We start from the raw sequence: 5,445 nt of genomic DNA, 5'->3' as shown, positions 1-5,445 counted from the left end.
AAGAATGTCTTTATTGTTATGTACTCGTACCTAGGACCGTTGCTGACACATAACACATAATCAATATTTGTTGCAGTGAACTGAGCTGAAATTGACCACCATTAGCTGTTTCTCTCTGCATGCTACTATATTGTGGGAAAATAGCTGAATAAATATTCCCCAACCGTGGAGTATGCTTGTGATTTTCTGACTTTAAATAGAAAGTATTTGATGTACATAACATTCAACTTCTGGGAGGGCTCTGGACGATACCTCAAAGGGCGAGACGTCGTCTGAACCTGAGAGCAGAAGGACTACAGGACTGCTTTGAGGACAGACATGTTATGTATTAAGATGTTCTGGACTGAGAAAGCAAAAAAGGTGTAGAATATGAATCTTAAATGGACAAATCCCAAGGACTCTGCTTCACTGATGTAAAATCAAGCTGTTTCTCACACAGGCGAGTTCTGCCTGAGAGCCTGATTGGGGTGAATGACAGCAAGGAGTTCCTTTCTTCCTTCCAGGTGTGCTAGGTGCTAAGTTACAAAGGTGAATCTCAGCTTCTGCCCCGTGAGCTAGTCTAGTGTGACAGAGAGGATGTGCACCTCCCTTACAATGTTCTACCTAGTTTTCACCAAAATAATCCTTAATGTTTATAGGTTTCTTAAAAAAATTTTTTAACCCCTTTTCTTCTTGCCCAGAGCATCATTGCGTTTCTGGCTTAGCCAAAGTTTTCCTCTCGCCCCAAGTCTTGTCATTGTAGTCCTGGTTCAACTTCCACATTGCCAAATTCATACTAAATTATTATAGCGGTCATTTCAGAATGGAGGGGATTATTGGTGAATTTAATATCGTTTCTTTGGGTTTTTCATTGATTTATTTTTTAATTAAAAAAATTGAATACTTCACGAATTTTCATGTCATCTATGTGCAGGGGCCATGCTAATTCTTCTCTGTACTGTTAAAATTTTAGTATGTGTGCTGCTGAAGCAAGCACTTCTTTTTCTATCACCTCCAAGTGGGCATTACTTTTGCAATTAGTTAAAGAAGTTATTGAGAAAAAAAGAAAATCATCAACTTGCCCTGAAAAATCCTAATTATCTTCCTTTAAACATTTAAACTCATATAATTGTATTAACATTTTAACAGAGAAAATCTACACCCCCCCTCCACCTCCCACCTTCTGAGACATCAATGTGTTACACTCCACAGTTTTTGGGAGGTGGCATCTCTCCAGAGAATACAGGATGGGGGAGTTACCCAAGGCTTGGCACGATTTACGCTGAGTGAGATCATTGCTCCATCTGAGGGTTCTTCACAGTCCAGAATGTTGAAGATGCAGGACTCACTCCAAATGCCACGTGAATCTGTGGACTGTGACCCAGTAATCATGTATCCCAAGAGGGGCTGCTAGATATGTTTTAAGAAGCCAGTTGGTATTAATTAATATTACTATTTTCTTGTCAGCTGCTTTTGACACTTCATAAAATTATTCATTAGCTAGTTAGCTCTCTTCTCAATTCTCTTTACTATGTTTGCACTAATTTAATTTGGAATTGTTACAGCCGTTGCCACAATTTTCAGGTATGGCAAAATCTTAATCATTAAATCCAGGGACCTATAAAAGTTCAAGATGACAGAATATTAGAAGTGTGTTTAATAGGCTACCTCTGTGCAGCAGATACTAACTGGCTATAGAAGTTTCCTCTTTTCCAAGGCGATATGTTTCAAGACCCCAAGTGAATGCCTAAAATCATGGATAGTACCAAATCCCATATATACCATGTTTTTTTTCTATACATGCATACCTATGATAAAGTTTGATTTATAAATTAGGCACATTGAGAGATTAACAATAGCTAATAATAAAATAGAACAACTATAACAACATGCCACCACCACTACTCTTGTGCTTTGGGGACATTATTAATTAAAATAAAGGTTACATGAACACAAGCACTCAGATACTGCAACTGTTGATCTGATAACAGAGAGAGCTGCTGAGTGCCTAGTGGGTGGGTGGCCTCTACAGCATGGATACACTGGACAAAGAGATGACTCCTGTCCCAAGTGGTATGGAACAGGACAGCTTGTGATTTCATCATGTTACTTAGAATAGCTATCAATTTAAAACTTATGAATTGTTTATTTCTGGAGTTTTCAATATAATCTTCTAGGATTGTAGTTGACTGTGGGTAACTGAAACTGTGGAAAGCAAAACTGAGTATAAGCAGATTCAGAAGCTACTGTATTTCTAAACTCAACTTTCTCTTTTCACTCAGCTCCTCTTAAACCTGTAAGTACTCACCAACCTTAACATGGAATACTAGAGTATTAAAATGAGTGATGATGGATGGGATTTATTTTGAGTACAGGTCAAGATTGAAGTTACTTTCCTTAGCAATAAGCATCCTTACCACCCCTGACCCATGGTTACTCAACTGTTTATAGTGAAATTTTTTTGATTTTATTTTAAATTACGAAGAGAAGTTGTAGACTCACCTTCTCATATTTATGGCCCCAGGAGAGATTTGAACAATTTGCAAATAATTGGGGATCCCCAAGAGCAGCCTGGCCAATATCCAGGTAGCAAACAGGTGAGATATGGAAACAGATTTATTGACCTATTCAGGCCCTCTTACATCGAGATCATTATCTACAGAAGCAGTCTTGCAATGGGTTGTTATTTTTTCACATAATAGGCCCTAATTCTTTTAGGTAAATGAATGCTGGAGTAGAGAGTAGTAAATAGATTATACAAAATTGCAGAATTTTCTCTCTTGCAAACGTTGAGAAACTTGACAGAATTTTTAGAACTCCCTTTGTAGCGTTCAGTCAGATATTTCCTTAATGCCCATGACAATCTTGTGGTTCTATTAAGCCACTGACTACTTACACATAAGGCTTCCAAAAATATGTCTCATTAAAATCTCACAGAGCCCCAACAAGTGAGAATATTAAGCCTATTTTAAAGAGAAGGAAATGGAGGCATAGAGTGGTTAGCAACATGCCCTAGGGCAGAGAGCTGAATAGCAGAACTGAGACTTGAAACTCTGGAGTCTTGATGCCAAAGCTCATGTGCTTTCCACTGGTCTGGAGTCAAGAGTTTGGAGGCACTGGGTGAGGGGAGATTGAGTGCTGAGGGTCAGTGAAAAGAGGCCTTTGCAGATAGCCTTTATCTAGTTGTAAAATTTTTCCTTCTTATTGGGTAGGTCTACTCTCCAAAGCCAGATTGGGAATTGATAGGCTGGTCTTTGGATCTGGAACCAAGGTAGTCACTAGTGACACAGGACAGCTGAATTTGAATGGTGCGTTGAAAAATGCTCATGCTGGGGGGTCAACTGCACCCCACACTCTCCTCCCTGCTCCCTGGCATCAGTCTGTGGGGCCTCAGGCAAGCCTCTGACTTTCTGGGCCTCAGTTTCCTTATCTGTCAAAGGAAGGCAATGAACTAGACAATCTATAAAGACCCTTCCTTCTGTGATATTCTGTGTTGCTGATATAGCCTCACTCTGAAGAGCAAGAGATTCATCAACCCATTACAAATTGAATTGGTTGTTAAAAGTTCTCCCATCTTATTTTGGTTTCAGAAGTATGTAACACTGTACTGTTTTGGTAGTATTTTCTTCCTCTCAGGGTAGATACAGTATATGATGAAAATTAAAAGAAGCCTGTAAATAGAAGTGAGAAGAGTTGGGACAGTGAATCAGGTGGCAGAATATCTGGAAGCTTCTTGCAGACACAGATGGTCGGCGTAAACTGTTGTGGCGGGGAATTTCTGCCAGACATCCCATGGAGTTTATTACTAAATGTGAGATCAGTAAACTTTTAAAAACATACTGTGCATGTAAAATCATTTAACATACTGCAAGTGCAAAATCTTTTTGTTTCAGCAATACCTAATCCTTCCCTTCTGCTTTATAAATAATTTAAATTAAAATCTCAGCTTTTGTGTTGAACAGTTTTATTTTTACAGTATTGTTGAATGACTCATTAGGAAAAGTGAAGGTTCTGATTGTTTGGTAGCCCCTGGTTCTAGGACAAGCTTCACTTAACCTCCAAAAAAATTTTTAAGACAGAAATACTGTAAAGGACAATTAAGTATAAAATTAATGTGAAACACTGGAATGAAATGAAAGGATATTATGCCACAGTGTGTGGTCTGAGTAAAAAGCATTAAGGTTGAACCAGCTGCTAAACTCTGCACTAAAGCAAAACAGTTAATTTTATAATGTAGCAGGCGACCATAATTAGGGAATGGTTTTATCTTTAAAATGTAACCCTGTATATTAAAGCCAGAGAGTCTTGCAGGTGGAAGCTGGGATTTTAATGGAACATTAAAATGTTTCAGTGTAAGAAATCCCAGCTGTAGAAATTTGTAATTGAATATATGCTGTTTTTCCTCAGCATATAATAGCTAATATTTTACAATTTATAAATATTTTCACATATATTATCAAATTTGATCATTGTACCCCAAAAGGTATTTGGAAGATATTATTGCATTAACAGCTTCACTTTAGAGATGAAAAATTGGGCTTCAGACAGGCTAATGACTTGCCCAAGTTAAAATAACTAGTAAGCAACATAGCCCATACTCAAACTGAGTTTCTATTGGAGAGTCTCTCTTAGCAGCTGTAGATAGAAGCTTCATGGAAGAACACTTAGTAGTACTTATTTTGTCCTGAAATGAGTTGTAGACACTGGTACAATTTCTGGTTTGATCTTCGGGCAAAAATTATTTACATTGGAATCTCCAAGTTCAATCTTACCTAAGTAAGTCATCCGTGAATTGATATTACTATGTCTATTTTCTGGGGAAATTGAATTTGAGGTTTTTAGAACAAAATAAAATTGCCAAAAATCTTTGCTGAGTTGATATTAGTTTTTAAACTCTAAATATGTTGAAGCCAAAGGACATTGGCTGTCTTCTTTATTTGGCATGGCTAAAGGAGCCATCCCTTTATATGTAAACATATGTAAATAAATATGTACAGAAAAACAAACTAATGGAGTATAGAATGTTGGAAGAGATTATTAGGTCAGTGAACCCAACCTCCTTCTCATGGAAGGAATATAATCCATACCTCTTTGGCAGGTATTTGTCTAGTTCATTGCTTTAAAAGGCAATCCATTTTTTATAGGATAGCAGTATTCATTATGGATTTCTTTCTCAAAGTGAATCCAACACTGCTTCTTGTCAACTTCCTTAAATTGGTACTAGTTCCACCTGCTAGAGACCCTCAGAGTTAGTCTAAGTTCTCAGGAAAGTCTTTTCTTGTTTGGTCCTTTTTTCTCTAGACCCCATTAAGTTATTATTTATGACATGGTTTCTAGACCCTTCCACTTTCTAGTCCTCTTTCCTTGGAAGTGTTTGTCAATGTATCCCTTAAATGCAGAATCCAGAGTTGAATAGAATAATCTAGATGTAATGATATTGAGTAGTGGTATGACCAATGCTCTTGT

The 5,445-nt window shown here is 37.5% G+C and overlaps 1 non-coding gene across 1 annotated transcript; it reads right to left on the bottom strand.

Annotated features, from left to right (window-relative positions):
* Positions 1-868: 868 nt before the first annotated feature.
* LOC116466119 (U6 spliceosomal RNA) lies at positions 869-976 on the bottom strand. Its single transcript, XR_004247375.1, has one exon. It is a non-coding gene; the product is annotated as a U6 spliceosomal RNA (small nuclear RNA).
* Between the last annotated feature and the right edge of the window lie 4,469 nt (positions 977-5,445).

Source organism: Hylobates moloch, unplaced genomic scaffold, assembly GCF_009828535.3.
Source record: "Hylobates moloch isolate HMO894 unplaced genomic scaffold, HMol_V3 SCAFFOLD_3, whole genome shotgun sequence".
NCBI classification, from domain to species: domain Eukaryota; kingdom Metazoa; phylum Chordata; class Mammalia; order Primates; family Hylobatidae; genus Hylobates; species Hylobates moloch.
Note: the sequence above shows the minus strand (reverse complement) of the source record. Positions and strands in the feature narration are given on the sequence as shown.